Genomic DNA, 21,095 nt, shown 5'->3' with positions numbered 1-21,095 from the left:
TATGATCGATATCATGACCTGCAAATGCGATTTAAGGTATCTTAAATGTTCAGGAAGAATTTTTTGAAGGATAGAAATCCTTTTCTTACTAAAAGTCAAATTCGCTCTACTATTTTGCAACCTTTATATTTGGAATTTTACTGATTGTACTCCCAAAAAATTTTGCATTTTGAGCTCTCATTGGACGGATTATTGTCACATGAAGGAAGTAGGGCCACGCTTTGAAATAAGCCCCATTAGTCTTTTTCGGTCATTTTTGTTTGTTTAAATGTCTGAGAATTTTCCAGCTGAAGCACGATGTAGGCCCTGGAGTTGAAAGGTCAGATGTCAGTTACCATTGTATTTCGCACTTATTTCATTTTTTTTTGGTGAAAAATTGTATATAGATAAAAATTATTCTTTATTTTGTTCACAAAAAATCCACTGAATTCAATATGATATTACAAATTGAAAAAATTGACAAAAGAAGAATAACAAATTGAAAAAATCTTCAACTTGTTCGCTGATTTTTTACAGCAACTGTTTAAAGATCCTTACAAAGTTTGTCAATAGAATGTACTTTTATTTTAAAATTCAATTCCATTGGCAATTTTTTTCGATATTTTCCCATTTTGAGATCTCTTTTTTCGTGATTTTTTAACGATTTTAAAAAAGTAATTATCTTTTAACTTTGGTGTGACCGCATTAAATTATTTCGGTATCATCTATTCCGTTTCGCCACCACATAATTCGGTACTACACTTCCATGTAACCCGCCATCAATTTCAGTTCTCAAGAAATCAAGTCAATTAAATAAATTGGTATTAATATTCGAATTCAAAAATAAAATACAAAAAACACTACAAATGTACATTAGAAAAAAGTAAGTCAAAATGGAAAAAATCATGCAAAATAAAACATTACTATTGTACATTTCAAAAGTCAAAATGAAAATGTTAATATATCACATTTTTACGCGATTTTTTTTGTATATTATCCTTTTCGGACAGGAGACAATTCCGAATTTGTATGAATCGTTAGAATCAGTCCAGCGGTTCTTAAGTTATAAGCGTAGTAACTAACACAACTTTCATTTATATATATATATACAAGCCTTACATATGCGTCTTCTCTTCTAAGGCTTTTGAAAATATCGCCAACCAAATTCATTATGTTTTGTCAAAAATTGGCAAAATTACATTCCCTGATAAATGATACCCAAAATAATAGCATATGTCAATGGATTGTTGCTTCAACCAATCATTGACGTTGTTAAACCGCTGACAGCTAATATGCATATAGCTGGTGTTTCATCGAATTTGATAATGAGCAGAAACGTCAAAGAAAAGCAATGGAAATTAAATAAAATCATTTATCATCAGCATTTTTTCCACGAATTTGACGTGGTGGTGAATAAATGTTTGATGTTTGCTATATTTATAACACAACTGTTTTTTAAGACACTTATTAATGCGAATGTGAGTTGTGGAGAATTATAAATGATATATTATAAAGATTTCATTGGCTTTCACAAACAGTAATAAACACTGATACATATCCCTCCGGTGGTTACAAGCAACTGAAGCTATAGAGATTTTTATTTACACATTTTTCCAATAACACTTCATACTTTTATTATTATTTCTTTGTATTGAGTTTTGTTTTGTCCACTATTTCCAACACTTAAAGTTAATAAACTGCAGGTTAATCACTTTAATTCAGAGAACTACGTAAGGCGTGTGGCCGAATAGACAAATTAAATTAAGTATTTCGAACAATTTATTTTACCAGTCATGTCACAATTCAATTTGTTGAAAACGATGTTATCTTAAAACAGGCACCATTCTTAGTGTGTGAAACAAACCATTTGGCCAAGCGAAAAAATAAATTGTTAGATTAATGCCTGCAGCTGTTGTTGCAGGCTATTGACTTATAACTGATTTGAAATTTCCCCACAAAAACACATTGTAATGGAACTGAAGAATAGAATAGAAAAATTTAAATATTCTAAATGAAAGGAAGAGCCATTTTTATTTGTTTTATTAAAGAGCGTTCTTTCAATGGGACCCAATTTTGTACCCGATAAATTGAAAATAAACGTTCTATGAAATACAAATTGTTTTAGAAATTAAATAACAGTAAGAAAGAGAGAGAGAGAGAATCCTAAATTTTATTGATATGTTTATTTATCTTTCAAGGCAAGCTTAATGATCTGAAATTTGCAGTGAAAAAGAAAGCAAGATATACGCTATCACACACTCACCACTAATCAGGCATATTTGGTGTAGATGATACCATACAAGAGCCGCTCTTTGGAAAGTAAAATTTTATTTCTGCAAAGAAATTGATATACGAAGATATTTTAGAAAAGTGGGTGAGATAAGGCCTGATTTTAAAAAATTCGTAGTTCAAGGTCTTGAATCGTTTGAAATCTTCCACAAATTTTGGAAATTAATACTTTAAAGAAAAAAAAATTATGCGAGAAAAGTAAGAGCTAAAACCGAATAAAAGCTGTGATAAAAATAGGATTTTTTTAAATTCCTATTTAAATGGAACGAAACGTATTGTTATCGAGCAAATGATGAAAGCTAGAACCGGGTTAACAAGTTATTCGACCCGGAAGCAAATTCGGGTATGTTGGGGTATTTTAACCGGTTCGGTAAAAATACAAGAAAGTTAGTATTTTTGTACCGGAACTTTTTGAAAACAAAGAGCCGAAAAAGGAACACATGTAATAAGTTCTATGTTGCAAATTTAGTCTAATTTTTTGCCTTCTTAGGGAAAGGGTTCCATATATGTCTATATCAATTGTAGTTCGTGGGATATTGGTCATAGAAATTATGATTTTAAAATTTTCTACACTAATAGCTTTTGTGAGTAGCTGGCCTTTGACCGTAGCTTGAGATTTTCTCATCGGGTGTGTGTCAATCACGGAATTAAAAACAAAGCAATTAAATATATACCCAATACGAACTTAGTTTCACTCAAAACTTTCCAAAAAGTGCAATTTTTGAAGCTAATATCTTTGGAGCTATAACAGATATCGACATATTTGAAAAGGCAAGAGTGTAGACTAAAATGTGGTATAAAGATGCTCACTTGTTTAAAACCGTTCAGCAAACTCGGATAAAGCCAGATTTTGTAATCAAACGTTTGGGTCGAAATTCCAGGTGACAGAAAAATACTAAGTTGATTCTGAAACCTTTCGATAAATTTGGTGTAGAATAGTTTCTTTTTTGGCACTTTCTGCCTAACTCCATATTTATACCCTACACCACAAGGTGGTCAGGGTATTATGTCTTTGTGCATTTGTTTGTAACAGGCACAAGGAAATGAGATAGACCCATAGTTCCTTTTGATGATCTGCATAGAATCACATTCTGAGTCGATTTATGCATGTCCGTCCGTCCGTCCCACTGTCCACGTATTTTTGTAAACAAAGTACAGTTCGCATTTATTGCCCTATCCAGATGAAATTTTTTACAAATCATTTGCTTGGCCCAAGGACGAACCCTATTGAAATTGGAGATAATCGGTCACAATTTGGATATAGCTCCCATATATATCTTTGTCCGATTTGCCTTTTATTGTGCACCAAACGTGTAATATCAGTCCAAATAGTATGGAATTTTTCACGTACGATCATATGCCAAATTTGATCGAAATCGGTTCAGATATAGCTATAGCACCCATATATATTGTTCATCCGATTTGTTATTTTTGTCCTCCGCAGCCGTAATATGCAATCTGTAACAACAATATTTGGGGAAAGGTATCAAATACAGCTTAGAAATACATTTGCTAAATTTTATCGAGATCGATTCAGATTTGGATATAGCTCCCATATATAACTTCGTCCGATTTAGCTTTTATTGTGCACCAAACGTCTAATATTTGTCCAAATGGGATGGAATTTGGCACTTACGACCGAATTGAGTGTAGAAGCTAGTATGTCAAATTTGGCGAAGATCGGTTCAGATATAGCTATAGCTCCCATATAAACTGTTCATTCGATTTGTCATATTTGTTACCCACAGCCGTAATATGCACTTCGTAACAACGATATTCAGGGAAATTTATCAAATACAGCTCAGAAATATCTTTGCCAAATTGTATCGAGATCGGTTCCGATTTGGATACAGCTCCATGTATATCCGATTTCAAATTAATTGTGCACCAAATGGGCAATACAAGTCCGAATTTAAAAGATACAAATGCTTCGGCATATTTAGTCCTTTGAACTTTAAATAATAATTATAATCATAGCGTGTATGATTGAATTCTCCCATAAAACTTTTAATTGTTATGCGCAGCTCTACTAAATTAGCAAAGTGGTGTAGGGTATCATAAAGTCGGCCCCGCCCGACTTTAAGACTTTTTTTACTGGTTTATGTTATATTTGTGCATTAACTTGTAAATAGACAAAAGAAAAAAAACGGACAAAATAGGACGTATTATTTCTTTTTTATTGGCAAATTTGAATCAAATTTTTTCCTGAAATAATTAAATTTCTTGAATTCCTGAAATAATAGATTGTTTTAAATGACAACTGTACACGAAATCATATAAAGTATGACTTTAACTTTAAAATGGGTTTTAATAATTGCCCAATCCCAACGAGATAGTTGAATTTTATGACAAACAATTTAATTAGATATTTTTATGTTGGAGTAGATAGAAAAGGGAGTCGATTTTCCTCTCTATTTAGGCAACTTTGCCATGTTAACTTTCAAACGCTAATTCATAATCTATTGAGGTATTTCCTGTAATTATTGGAAAGAAATTGAATTTTGTAGCAACGCATAACAAACATCATCAGTATCCATACAGCTGGGGAAAAAAACGAGTTCGACGTGACTGCTTATGAGACAGAAAAAATGATGAAAACATCGTCGTCTTTTAAAAAAATACAGACTTTTGGCTGGTAGAAGTACTGAATGAAAGGTTGCTCGTGATTTCCCGCGAAAAGCTAAGCTAATAGATTTCTGAAATTTTTCCTAATGAGCAACTATTTTTTTCTATTTGGTCACTTTTTAGACAAAAAAGCAAAGAATTAAAAAAGCATGAAAATTATGAATATTCTCTTCAAAGGTTGCCACATAACAACACGGCAACGCGACTTCAAAAGTAATATGCACATATTTCTTTGCTTTTTAAAATCATAGTCTCTAAATAACTTTATATAAATCTCTTTGTGCTCTCGTCTGGCCAATTTTGTCTTATTAAACAAATGTTTTTGGAACTCACATAACAATGTCTACCCTCCGGTCATGCAACTGTTGCAGCGCTGTTTGTTTTGGAATCATCAATTATGCGAAAATTCACAGACATTTCCAGTGTCAATGTTCTGATGAGTAAAACACTCAACATTCTATGGAACACTCAACATAACTAAATTTTCTTTCTTACAAAATTCCTTTGAAAACGAAAATTACAAACGTTTTTGATCCCGTTTACAAGCTTCTCATGAATTATTTAACATAATGTATTGTAGTAGAGCATACGTATTTAAGGAAATATTATTTCAGTATTTAAATAAATTTAAAGCATTTAAATAAAATTTAAAACCTATGAATGTGTCCAAAAAAATTATTTTCTGAATCGCCTATTTTATTTATTTACTTTTTTCGTTTGATAATATCTTTAACCAAATCTTTAAAAAGAAGATAATAAATACCCTACGTCCTGGCCACAACTCAGCAACATAAATTAATTCATTCATGTCCATCCTTCCATGTAAATTGTCTTGTAATCAAAACAAGTAAATTCTCCTTAAAAGATTTCAAAGAAACAACAACAGCAAAACACATAATCCATAAGAAAGTCATTTATATTAAATGCTCCATTTAAGCCACGCACCTTGTGCACCAACTAGAAACCAACAAAAAAGGAGTAAAGACGCCGAAAAGCAACAGTTGCCAAAATTACTATTACTCGGTCCCCATGGTAGCAATCGAATGCTGTCATACAAATCTCCTGACAATAAACCGTAGCTACCCCCAAGACCAACAATATTTGAAACATAAATAACATGTATAAGAAAACCAACCTCAAGTAATTTCCTTTCGAAGCTACATGGTACTTGCCGCAGTACCAAACCGATGAAATTCAATAGCCGAAGAAAAAGGAAGCAGTTGGTGATTTTTATCGTTTGTTGTTGTTGTTTTTGTCAGAAACCGCACGGAAGGAAAACGTATATTTGTATGTGTGTGAGGGAGGGAATGAAGACACTTAATGTCTGGTGGACAGCGGAAGGGGATTAGTGCTACCAATTTATGTTTTATTTTACATTGGATTCAGCAGTGATAATAGATAAAACCTTGAATATTTAAATCGGACAGATTTGTTGTTCATATAAAACTGGTCCAATTGAAAATTTATTTCAACGGGATGTTTTTAATGAGATTACTCCATGAAAATAGGAATTTTCGGGAGAGAATAGGTGCTGTAAAATAAAGGAGGACAGCTATTGAAAATGTCCAATAGAGAAACGGACGTTATAACCAAATGTATAAATACTTTGACATCGTTTTGGAGAGAATCAATGTCGGAATTCCATTGAACATTTTCGATGGCTTTTTCGAAATGTGGCTTTACATGTAAAATTTGTTGTTTATTTATTTATTAATTATTTTGTTGAAATGGTCTTTCAAATAATTGTTTGGAAGGGTTAGGATCTCTCTCAAAACAGGTATTATGTTGGCAATTTTAATGGATCAAGAGCTCTTCCACCGAATATTTTTGTGGGAGAAATGTTTTTGTTTTGGACTTCTATTGATTATTTATGAAGACTCTTTTCAAAAGAAGATTTCCATGGGAAATTGAAAGGTTTAGAAATTCTACTCAAACCTGAAGAAAGGAACCGATCTAATTTCCGATTTCCTCTGACAAATTTGAAAGATGTACTTTTATAGGCATTTTTTGTTTTTTTTTAGAGAAATGCGGTTCATCAATGAAGGTTCATTCTTAACGTAATCTTTCATTGAAAAGTTTCTGAGAGTATTGCGCACGTTCCAATTAACTTCTGATTTTTAATCTGGTCTGTTATGGACAATATTTTATGGGAACAGAGGCTCGCTGATAATTTTCTTAATTTTTATACCCAACACCAAATAGTGGTAAGGGTATTATGTCTTGGTGCATTAGTTTGTAACATGGAGAAGAAAACGAGATAGACCCATAATTCCTTTTGGTGATCAGCATAGCTTCACATTTTGAGTTGATTTATGCATGTCCGTCCGTTCGTCTGTCTGTCTGTCCGTCTGGCCATGTATTTTTCTAAACCAAATACAGGTCGCATTTATTGTTCGATTGAAATGAAATTTTCTAAATAACATTTGTTTGGCTCAAAGGCGAACCCTATTGAAATTGGTGAAATATATATCTTCATCCGATTTTAGGTTTCTTGTGCACCAAATGGCTAATATCACTCCAAATGGTGTGAATTTTGACACTTCCGGCCGAATTTAGTATAGAAATAAGTACTTTAAATTTGGTGGAAATCAGTTCCCTAATTTACCATTTTTTGTTCTTAGACTTCAGTCACGCAATTCTGACTAAATAGATTTACTATTTACTGTAGTCATAAATTTGAAGATTTTTGACACATCTTCCTACTGAATGGACTGTTATTCAGCACTGTGGCATGATCGAAACCAAATTGAAGGAATTCAAGAAAGTTCAGTGTTTTCATATATTCAGTGAAAAACCAATGTAAACGGACCAATTACTAAAAATTTACATCCTTTTTCGCAATAAAATAAACACAATGGCTCACTCCAACGACACTGTCATGTGGGCAACGAAAGAAGACACTTTTCCAACTGTATGTCAGATCTCTTCGCAGAATCTCAAGAGAAGTACTTAATTTTGAGTGCTTATGTCACGAAAAGAAGGAAATTGAAATGAAAGACAAGAAATGCTAGCAAAGAGGGATGGGGAGAAACCATTGGAGTTTGACTGAGTGTGAATGTCCATTTCAGAAGTGTGTATGTGCCTTGTCATGTCGTCTGTAAGTGAAATGATGCAGGAAACGGAAATAAACTTTACTTTTTGTCGTTTTCATTGTACACCATAAGAATATACAACAAAAAGAATGATAATGATTTAAAATCCACGAAGTTACTGTACTGTTTTTCTCTTTAAATCTGCTGCCAATGCCTGTCTACATTATTTTAATTTTGGATTTTCTCTCTTCAACTTGAATATCATTTATATCATCAGCTACACATCAATGTCTATGGCAGTCAGTTGTGGCCGCGTAATGAACCATTATGCTCTGGGGGGTATATTGATGAAGCACGGCATATCCATGCAAGACATGAAATGTGTTGCGTGATAAACGACAACATATCTATCTTCACATCAAAGGCGCTAAGCGCGAACAGCCATAATGTAACGGATGAGCTGCAGTGAACTGAATAAAATGCAGATAATAATTTAAAGCCACAAGTGTAATATTTATTAACACGATGATGAAGAAGAAGTTTGTGCTGTGGGTGCATGAGAATTATTAAAAAAGGTATATTTTTATTCAAAGAAGTGAATAAAATTTTATGTGGGAGAAATTAAGGTTCTCCATACTATAAGAATAAAAATGTACATGCCAAAATAAGTTTGTCTTGTTTTCCTATTTTTTTTTTCAAAAGAAACAACGATTTATACAATTGATACCTATAATTAGATCGAAACCGTTTTTGAATAGACCTATGTGTCTCGCAATACGAATCATTTTGAGACATGCGACGATTCGAAATATCCATATAAATAATTAATATGCTCGAAATATCTTATCCAATGTAAAATTCCCTGTACGTAGTAGACCGAAGGATCTTAGATTTTTTGAATTTCTGAAGCACAAAACGTATTTGGCAATCAGATGATAACTTGCAATAATAGGTCCTTTTAAAAAAATCCGCAATAATAGCTCTAAACGAGTAAAGAATGTACACAAATCGGAAAAGGTCTGCAATTTTATAGTTTATCTTACTATACAAATTATGTGAGCAGCACCTAAAACCATTTTCATTCGGAATTTTAGTGAAGTCAATATTTGAGTGAAAATCTGTTTATTACTTCTTAAACTGCGACAATAGCTTTCAAAAACAATAACATTAATATATATCTCTCAAATCTAGCAGCGGACAAACCGAAGAGTTGGTGGTCCCTTGGGAAAATCTATTATAAACAAGTAAAAAAGCAGTAAGTTCGGCCGAGCCAAACTTTAAAAACCTTCCACCAAATGGAACGAATTTGAAAACTTTCAAAAAAATCCGTAAACTATTCTGCTAAAATCTAAAGAATGCAGAATATAGGGAGTTACAGTTATATTGAAGTCCATACGAAAATGTGGATTTACATATCTCCTAATGTTCTCCAAAAAACTCACAAAAATTTCAAAAAATGCCTTTTAAATAAATGTACAATTCTGTGGAAATAGTTTGATAAATAGACCAATCGGGCTTCAAATGTAGTTTTAAAAAAATTATAGTTCTATGGAAAAATTCCGGATAGTAGACCAGGTTGTCCTCTTACACATCCCACTATTTTGGGTATACTTAAAAAAGATGCGGTATGAGGTGTGATGACTAGAGTTGTGACAATCTAATTCTAGCAAACGAAATAGTTCCTTATCTAGTTCCTTGGACACCGGTCATTTGTATGAAAACTCTGAGTATGAGTGATATGAAAAATTTATGAAATCACTCATACGTTTAGGAATTGGTGTACTGAACTATGAACTACTGTTGTGATGACCTTTTTAATAATCAATGATAATGCTTACGATAGCCCTTGAATACAAAAAAAAAAAAAAAAAACTACAGTTCTTGTGGTACTTCGAAAACATGGACTATACTTGTGAGGGCGCTTTAAAAATTCTGTCGTTTCTTTATTAACCCTACAATAGCTCCCTGATGTTCAAATATCAAATTCCGGCGGTGTTCATCGAAAAATGTCAACTAATGGTCGTTTCCACTATAGTAACTCAAATGTTCAAGTTCAAGACGATAGCCCTAATGGTTACTTGATTATACACACGTTCAGCAAGAAATTGTATGTCTGTGTTTTAAAATCCCAATAGATTTTACATTATTAAATACGCACATTATTAGGATACTGTCCAATTCAATTTTGGCTTTATTTCCATTTTCAAACATTTCCCGTTGACAACGCCGTTTAATTAAGTTCAAAGCTATGGCCACAACAGGAACTTACTACGCAAAAAAAAGTAACAGCTAAACCCCGTTAAATGGAAATCATTTCCTGCCGTTTACAAAAAAATAAAAATAAAAAAATGTTGATGACCACGACGAAAGCAAAAGGGCAAACATGTTACAACACTAAACTTGTCTAACCACAAACAGGTCATTCAATTTTAATGGAGTGTAACTGGGGAGAAAGAAAATGGGACACAAAACTCGCCGATATGGCACAAAAAACGGAAGAATAGAAGAACAAAGTAACAGGAATTAATTTGTTCATGTTATCTCGTTTTTACAACTCTTTTACAATGAAACGGAACAAAACAAAACTAAAAACGGAATAAAAGAAGGCACGATAAAAGAAGTGCTGTTTTGGACATTTTTACACCCAGTTTTTTTAATTACGTTAAAAGGAAACAAGTTGAACTTGAATATGCTCAATTGCTACATGAACACTATTGTGGATTCGAGCCAATTTGAATAGAGAAAGGTTAAAGGGTTGCACGTGTTTTTGGAGAATCTTAGAATGCAGCTGAAATCTTTTTTGTTCAGATGGAAAATTGAAAACACCGATAGGAGTAATATTAAAAAGAAAGTTTTTTATCTTTTGTTTGGAAAAAATGTGGGCATGGACGACTATTTATATGAGGCAAGATTCTTGTTTTATAAAAAAAAAATTAAAGAAATATTTCCTTTATAATATTTTTCATATGAGATTTCTTAGTTTTACAAGAGTTTTCATGTCACATTATCATACAACAAGAATTGAAGTCCTGGTGGCAATGAAAAAATATATATAAATATATGTAAGCATAGGATTTAAACCAGTAAAGAAAGTCTTAAAGTCGGGCGAGGCCGACTTTATGATACCCTACACCACTTTACTAATTTAGTATAGCTCCACATAACAATTAAAAGTTTTTATGGTAGAATTCAATCATACACGCTATGATTATAATTATAATTTAAAGTTCGAAGGACTAAAAATGCCGAAGCATTTGTATCTTTTAAATTCGGAATTGTATTGCCCATTTGGTGCACAATTAACTTGAAATCGGATAAAGATATATATGGGAGCTATATCCAAATCTGAACCGATCTCGATAAAATTTGGCAAAGATGTTTCTGAGCTGTATTTGATATATTTCCCTGAATATCGTTTTTAAGGAGTGCATATTACGGCTGTGAGTAACAAATACAATAAGTGGGATGAATAATATATATGGGAGCTACAACTATATCTGAACCGATCTTCACCAAATTTGGCATACTACCTTCTAGACTCAATTCGGTCGTATGTGCCAAATTCCATCCCATTTGGACAAATATTAGACGTTTGGTGCACAATAAAAGGTAAATCGGACGAAGTTATATATGGGAGCTATATCCAAATCTGAACCGATCTCGATAAAATTTAGCAAATATATTTCTGAGCTGTATTTGATATATTTCCCCAAATATTGTTGTTGCAGAGTGCATAGTACAGCGGCGGTGGACAAAAATAACAAATCGGATGAACAATATATATGGGAGCTATAGCTATATCTGAACCGATTTCGATCAAATTTGGCATACTTATTTTCAGGTCCAATCTAATCGTACGTGCAAAATTCCATACTATTCGGGCTGATATTACACGTTTGGTGCACAATAAAAGGCAAATCGGACGAAGATATATATGGGAGCTATATCTAAATTTTTACCGATTATCTCCAATTTCAATAGGGTTCGTCCTTGGGACAAACAAATGTTGTTTGGAAAATTTCTCAGTCGGATAATAAATGCGACCTGCATTGTGTTCACAAAAATACATGGACAGACGGACGGACGGACAGACTGACATGCATAAATCAACTCAGAAAGTGATTCTATGCAGATCATCAAAAGGCCTGACACAATGGAAGCGATTAATATTTATGCCAATCAGCAGCAAAATGCGCTTGCTTGATTGCGAATCCAAATGATGAAGACAGTTAATAGTATTACAACATGTCATGGTGTTGTGGCTATTTTAAAACCTAATAGGAGCATTAGGAATCTGTTAAAAGGGAAGCATTCTTTGTGAACAAATATTAAGGCTAATTTTTTAAGATTGATTTTTGGCATTGATTGATTTGAAGATTATAGAGACACGAAACTTGCTTGAATCGTTTGAAGCAGTGTTGCCGAAAGATAATAGATAAAAACCACCCCTTGCAAAACGTTTCTTAGGTTTTATTTTTTATCTTTTAAAAACATAAAAAATATAATTACTCATTTTAAAAAAATATATAAATTAGAGTTTTTTGGTATCAATTTTTCTACCATATTAAAAGATAGAAAAGAGCTTCAGTATACACTTAAAATTCAATATTTCAATAATTGTGTCACTTTTTCATTGGAATTATTTCAAATTTTGGTATTTCGTAATGGGTACCACAATTGGGTACCGCGATGGTTTAAAAAAAAAAATACATGAACATGGTAGAGTTCGCAATAGACATAGTCTTTTACGACCGCAAATTATTCGCAAAGGTCTGCGTTAACATATAGACCAGTAAAATCAAAATTTAAAAAACAGATCTCTAGCGGTCCAGTAAAATTAGAATAATTATTGATTTTTTGACTTTACATTCAGTTGTAATTCGAGAATTTCATTTGTAATTCGAATTATATCAGTTGTAGTTAGAGAATTCTATATGTAACAAGTAAGCAAAGGCTACAGTCGAGCGGGGCCGACCGTTGAATACCCTACAACACTATAATAAACGATACAGTTTATATAGGCGAGATACTCGAAAGAATTCCACAAGATATTGTGACAAATAAAAGGAAACCATCAGGTTTCGTTCTCTAATTTTCGAATAATAGCAACTTGAACTAATTTGCTCATTTCCAATTTATTGGTAGATGTTGCACGTAAATGGTCTTCCTAGATCTGGAACCAATATTTCCCAAAGACCTTTAATCTCTCAGAAGTGGCAAAAGATTAACATTTATTATTTGTTTTTGACTGAAACGCATCTATATGAGATACAGACATTTGACTATATTCTTCAACGAAATCAGCGTTAACGAAATAGTCAGAAGTGCGTCTTTCCTGTATTTGTGAATTCTCCAAAAAGTCACTGGAATGGACATTTTCGTATTTTGTCTATAAAAGTTGGCAATCTCCTTCACACATTGAATATTTTTGGATGGCCATCCAAAACTGCTTGGCTTTTGCAATGTCCGGTAACCCCCATAATTACGACCTGCTGACAATTTTGCAGTTTTTTGGTCCATTTCAACCCCTAAATATATGGCGATCATCTCCAAAAAGAATAGGCTTTTATTCTGACCCTCATCTTATCTCCATTCAAAATTTCGTAAGGATCGGGCCATAAATGCGATCTGTATATGATATCCTGATATCCTAACTACTTAGTTTTGTTAGCTGTAGAAATATTACCAAATGTTTAATTCAAAATGAAAATATGCCAAAAATATGACAAAATTGAAAAAATATGAGAAAATGTTACAAAATCAATATTTTCATCTTTAGAGAGATATTTTTATGCGATTTTTTTAAACGTTTTTTTTTCCTGCCGAGAGGCCATTCTGAATTAATGAGAACTGTCGAAATCAGTTCAGCCGTTCTCGACATATAAGAGATTTTTCAAGCATATCTTCTTTGATAAACGTATATATCGCACATATTTTGCTATATATCCGTTTTGTTGAATGTTAACATCAGAAGTAATGTTAAAGATCAGAAGTAACCTTGTCATGGCTTTGTGATTTCGCCGGGATTAAAAATATTCGCCGTTTAATGAAAAATTTTGAATTTTATCAACAAAAAAGATATGGTCTATTTTACCCGCTAAATATTATCCGATGACCACCTAAATGGGTAGGCTTCTTGCCAGCCCTAAACTCTAGCTACATGCGAAACTCCGCGTCGATTGGTCTATAATTGCGACCTGTAGAGCAAGTGCAAAATCAGGAATTTTTTCAGTTTTTGGTCCATTTCAATCCCTAAATATTATGCGATCATCACCAAAAGAAATAGGGTTCTATTCTGACCCTAGCCCCACCCCCATTTTAAATTTCGTGAAGATCGGACCATAATTGCGACCTGTAGAGTGATTACAAATTAACATGGACAGACGGACAGACGGACAGACGGACGGACGGACATACATAGCTAGATCGACACAACTCGGCGAGATAGGAAGATCCATATATACTTTCCTATGTGGGAAATCAATATTTCGTGGTGTTACATAATTTTTGGCCCAATCAAACTTATAATACCCCCAACACATAGTGTTGTAGGGTATAAAAACTTCTATATGTATACCACATTGTATGTCGCAAACGAAGCCACCTACCAAATTTCAGAATTATAGATCTACTATTCATTTGATTATAGAATGTGAGATGTAAAAACTGCAACCATCGTCCGATATCTGTTAAAATTATAGACAGCTCATTATATTGTTTACAAGCGTACAGAAGCATTTTGGTGAGAATTTTCCAGAAAAATAGTTATTCGTGATGGAATTCAAGTGTGATAGTGTGATTTCTTTATATTTGGCTGGAAAACCACAAGTGGCTATCTTTAGAGCACTCCAGCATTTAAATGTGAATAAATCTTTTGTGTCTCGTACCATCGCTTGTTACAGTGATACTGGTAGCGTAACCCGACGTCAAGGAAGTGGACGGAAGAAAACAGCAACATCAGCAGAAATGGTTCGAAAATTAAAGACGCGACCAGATCGAAGCCCGCGTCGGAATATTTCATTCGGCAAATATTGAAAAATGAGCTCGGGGTAAAGCCATTGAAATTCCTAAAAGTACAAGAACTTACACCGCAACAGAATGAAAATAAACTCAAAAAAGCTAAAGAGTTGCTTCGCTTGGCCGAAAGTGATGAACTGTCGAATTTGTTTTTCTCCGATGAGAAAACATTCGTTGTCCAGCAGTTTGTAAACAAACAAAATGATCGTGTTTACTTGCCGAAGATGTCAGCTAAAAATGTGCACCTTCGGTTGGCCAGCAGAACTCAAGCGCCGGCCATGGTGATAGTGTGGGCCGCCATAAAAGCAGATGGTCGCTTTCCGCTCGTATTAATCGACCGTGGCATCAGAATAAATGACGTATATTATCGCGAAAATATTTTGGAGAGTGTATTAAAGCCTTAACCACGCAAACATTTTGGCCGCAGACCTTGGACATTCCAACAGGATCATCGCACTCAGCATGCGCCACCAAATCTCCGGATACCAATCCATTGGACTATTGTTTCTGGGGTATTTTGGAAAGCAAGGTTGGCACTAAAAAAATACCAAAGTGTCGATCACCTCGCCGTGAATGGGCCAAAATACCGCAGAGCAACATTTTGGCAGAGTGTGAAGGTTTCATTAACCGTTTGAAGGTCATAATTCGTGCCAAAGTTGACCAATTCGAACAAATCTAAACTTATTCTAAAATTTGATGAAAATAAAATTAAAAAAAAAAAAAATAAAAACTATAGCGTTGACTTTGTTGCAGTTTTTTATCTAACCGCTCTAAAGCGATGATACGCATTCAAAAACGTTGGTCTCTTGTCCCTTTCTTTAATGGGTCTTTACTTGTTTTTTATGATATGTTTTTCATGCTTAAATTTTACATCTTTTAATTTTTATATTTTTCTTCACGGTATGTCTTGAAATAATAGAACGTGAATGACATGAAAATAAAAAGTATGTTATTCCTTTGCCCACCTTCGTATACTCATAAATGTGTGCCCACACAAATCTAAATTGCGCATACATTACACGAAATACATTAACAAAAAAAAGAAAATACCATAATAGCTTGGGAAAGTTTCCAAGACAAAATGTATTTTCCACTGCGGAATAATTGATAAATGTATCGATGCTGCGTGGTCTGCAGGAGTTCGAGTGGAAAACTTTTTTGTTTATTTTGGACATCACATCAATCACAAAGAAAAAAGGAATAAGGCGCAAATAAATAAAAGAAAACATTGGATGAGTACATAATATTAAAGAAATCCGAAAAAAGGAAGATTCTCAATTAACATAACTGGCCGTGGGAATTTTCCGTACAAAGGATCTAATCTAGATTTTCTTTGAATAAAATTCATGGCAGCATATTTTCAATAGTTTTTAAGCAATTGGTTTTTAAAGAGAAATAACTTGTGTTAATTCCACGATGACAAATGTCAACAAATAAATACAATTTAATATTTTTCCGACTGCACTCAGAGTGAGCTGCAGAAAACAACCAGAATTTTATTTAATGTCCACTGCATAAAGAGATTTTTATGAGTTTGTTTGGTTTCAAGAAATTTTTAATTTTTAATTAAAATTTTTAAATTGTATCATTTAATAAAATGTGTGTGGAGCAACAGTTGTCAGAGCTTCTGGTTGTAGTGGTTTTCAAGAACTATTGGGGATTCTATTGAAATTGCGTGTGGGTGGGTGGGGGTGAAAATATACCAAAAGTTTGACATGACTTTTTCATACATGGCAGGAAATTACATTATCTATATATATAAATGAAAGTTGTGTTAGTTACTACGCTTATAACTTAAGAACCGCTCAACTGATTTTAATGATTCATACAAATTCGGAATTGTCTCCTATCCGAAAAGGATAATATACAAAAAAAAAAAATCACGTAAAAGTGTGATATATTAACATTTTCATTTTGACTTTTGAAATGTACAATAGTAATGTTTTATTTTGCATGATTTTTTTTTCCATTTTGACTTACTTTTTTCTAATGTACATTTGTAGTGTTTTTTATATTTTATTTTTGAATTCGAATATTAATATCAATTTATTTAATTGACTTGATTTCTTGAGAACTGAAATTGATGACGGGTTACATGGAAGTGTAGTACCGAATTATGTGGTGGCGAAACGGAATATATGATATCGAAATAATTTAACGCGGTCACACCAAAGTTAGAAGATAATAACCTTTTCAAAATCGCTAAAAAAATTACGAAAAAAGAGATCTCATTACAAAAATTCTCAAAACGGGAAAATATCGAAAAAAATGTCCAATGGAATTGAATTTTAAAATAAAAGTACATTCTATTGACAAACTTTGTAAGGATCTTTAAACAGTTGCTGTAAAAAATCAGAGAACAAGTTGAAGATTTTTTCAATTTGTTATTCTTCTTTTGTCAATTTTGTTAAATTTGTAATATTTTATTGAATTCAGTGGATTTTTTGTGAACAAAATAAAGAATAATTTTTCACTATATACAATTTTTCACCAAAAAAATGAAATAAGTTCGAAATACGATGGTAACTGACATCTACCTTTCAACTCCAGGGCCTACATCGTGCTTCAGCTGGAAGATGCGCAAACATTTAAACAAACAAAAATGACCGAAACAGACTAATGGGGCTTATTTCAAAGCGTGGCCCTACTTCTTTCATGTGACAATAAACCGTCCAATGAGTGCTAAAAATGCAAAAAATTTTGGGAGTACAATCAGTAAAATACCAAATATAAAGTGTGCAAAATAGTAGAGCGAATGGGACTTTTAGTAAGAAAAGGTTTTCTATCCTTCCAAAAATTCTGCCTGAACATTTAAGATACCTTAAATCGCTTTTGCAGGTCATGATATCGATCATAAATAATCATCGTATGATTTAAGCCATTTTCTTCTATTTTTGGCCCTTATTTCGCATCTTTGTTTCTAAGGGGGTAGAGAACCTCTTCGCATAAAATTTACGGAGTAGGGCCCATATTGGTCTTGACCACTAAAAAATTGTATTTATGCTACCCTGGGGTAAGGAACCATCGTACAGATAATTGCCACATAGAAATTTACTCATGTAAAGTCCCCACATTGGAGTATCCCCAAGTCCACTTTCTCATCTAATGTGTGGTCAGAAAAGAAAAATTTGTATTCTATTGAATTTGTAACCCCAAGAGAATATTGGTTGGGAACGTAGATTTGGGATATACATCTATATGAAATAAATTGTGAAAACATGAATAAATTACAAATATAAGAAAGTAGCACTGGCCCAAATATTTGTTGAATCGTCATTGAATTATACTATGATGAAAAATATGGACTTTATGGACTTTAGTTCCCATATTACGGTAATGGGTGTAAAATAGTAATTATATTTGACTATTCTGAAATCAGTCTGACCTCAATTATGTGGTCATGCTATGTTGTTCTGCTATATTTTCGATTTGGCCTCTATTTGTCATCTTGGATTATAAGAGGTGAAGAAAGTTTTCAATGTAGGTCGATGTTTCGCATTTTACCATATTTCAAAGGATTTGGCTAAAAATGAGTATTTGGGGATGAAAATCTTACACAGAAATTTCAACATATCTACAAATTTTAGAATTTTCTCCATGTAATAGTACCCCCTCAAGTCCACCTTTTGGCGGACAAACAGACCGACATGGTTAGGGGGACTTATGAGGACTCTAATGCACAATCTGAGGTGCTAATGGGTTTAAAAAAGTAATTAACTTTGGCTATTCTTAAATCAATTAGGCCTCAATTATGAGGTGTACAAAGTACAGTAAATTCCAAATTACTGCTCATTTGACTAAAAATTAAAAACTGATCGACCAGTACGTGAACATTTATAACATTCATATCTTTGAATAATTATGCTTTGACAAATATGCATAATAGACAAAAACTATGGGCCGGCAACGCGGACCGGGCCAGCTAGTATTACATAAATTTTAATTATTTGATACAATAGTCCGGTCCTTGATTTTGTATAGGCCCCGCAAAACAGTACTACATATTCGATAATTTGACATTTAAGCATCATTGTCTACGTATTGTCAAATTCGATATTTGTAGTTCATAATAAAGGACCATGTCTTCCTATATGATCCACATTTCTTGATAATCCACAGTTTTCATAAGTACTGTTTAAAATTTAATGTTTGTAAGTCGCAATAAATATCAATCATTCTAACAGAAAATTACATGTGTAGGTTCTCGTTATGGCATAGAAGTCATATAATGTTACTAGCATGTTTATTGTATTTTGAAGACTTTAATTCTACCTAAAAATCTAACTTGTTTGAATATTGAATTCAGATACATTTATATTTAAAGGATATATGTACCTCATGGTGGAGGGAATTATTTGTTCAGGCCAGTCGTAATAGAAACAATTTTGTTTGAAATTTGTTCCGATATCAAAACTGTAGTATTTGCTGCATTTATTCCGGCTTCGTTCTTTAAACTGTCGGAGACCCCTAAATTTGAGATTTACTACTAATTTTACAGCTACATTCAGTATTCATTCGTTCCTGCATTTTCGTTTGCATTTTCCTATCTGCTGAAACTGAAACTAAACTAGGACTATAAGGCTTCTATTTATATGGTTACTCTTTTTGTACCTATAGATCTCGCAAATAAAGATCGAAATTTTCGGGCCTGGCAAGCGAAATTACAAAACAAATACCACATTTCCTAAGTACCACTTCATTCATGCAAATATTCAAGGTTTTTGCTCTTAAACACCCTTCAACAAAATCGTTGCAAGTAAGCAAAGGCTAAAGTCGTCCGATGCCGACCAGGTGGTACCCTACAACACTACAATATGATGGAAGCCCCCTTATGTCCAAATTCATTTCCGAAGATTTCGATATTGAAATAATGTCATAGAGGCCCGCCCAGGTGTTACCCTTATTTATGCACTCCAATACAGTAGATGCGCATGCGATAAAAATATGACAAAAATTGAAAAAAATTAACAAAAAATATTCACTTTTTTATTGGCATATTTTTACAAGATTTTCTTAGATGTTATCATTTTCTGGCAAGAGACCATTCCGAATTGATGAGAATTGTAAAAATCCGCTGTACTGATTTGATCCTTGACTCATTAGCGTTCTAACTAACATTCCCTTCTTTGATATATGAGATTGTATATATTTTGCCATATGCATATGCGAGATTTTGGATATGAGCTTCAATGTAAGGGTTAGAAGTGACATTTTCGTGTATTTGTGATTCCGCAGTATAAAAATATTCGCGGCTTAGTGGAAATTTTCGTATTTTTTACAAAAAAGTTGTGGTCTATTTTAATCACTAAATATGATCCGATGACCATCCAAATTTACGCTTCTGACCAGTCCTAAACTCTATCTCCATGCAAAATTCTGCGCCGGTTGGTCTATAATTGTCGCCTGTAGAGCAACAGAAATATCAAGTATTTTTTGGTTCAATTCAACTCCTAAATATTTTGCGATCATCTCCAAAAACAATAGGGTTCTATTCTGACCGTCGCCCCACCTCTATTTTCAATTTTATGAGAATCGGGCAATAATTGCGACATATAGCTTGATTACAAATTAACATGGACTGACGGACGGACGGACATACATAGCTAGATCGACTCAGCTCGGCGAGATAGGAAGATCCGTATATACTCTCCTATGTGGGAAACCAATATTTCGAGGTGTCACATAATTTTCGGCCTAATCAAGCTTATAATACTCCCAACACATAGTGTTGTAGGGTATAAAAACGACTGTTCTCTCTATCTCATAATTGAACAAAAGAAAAAAGCTTCAACTGTAATCTGTTATTGACTGGTTAATGGTTCTGTTTTAGTACTAGCCTTTAAAATACAAATTTTGAAAAATCTCGGCTTAGTTTCAAGGTTTGCCTATTTTGCAAAATATCAAAGTTCAAATTTTAACCGTTAGCTCCATGACAATGTTGTATAATTTTTAATAATTTTCTTATCAATCAGAGTAAAAATCTGGGAAAATTTCATTAGTTCTAACTGGTCATTTATAATGTACTAATTTTCTTTACACTCTTTTGTTAAATTTCAAACTATTTAGAATATTACCTTCTGTTTTGAATATCATCACGTTTAAAAGTAAACTTTTTCGTGAGACACTTTATCCATTAAAAGACTTCCGCTAATT

The sequence above is a fragment of the Musca domestica genome, unplaced genomic scaffold (genome assembly GCF_030504385.1).
Source record: "Musca domestica strain aabys unplaced genomic scaffold, Musca_domestica.polishedcontigs.V.1.1 33, whole genome shotgun sequence".
Lineage (NCBI taxonomy): Eukaryota > Metazoa > Arthropoda > Insecta > Diptera > Muscidae > Musca > Musca domestica.
Note: the sequence above shows the minus strand (reverse complement) of the source record.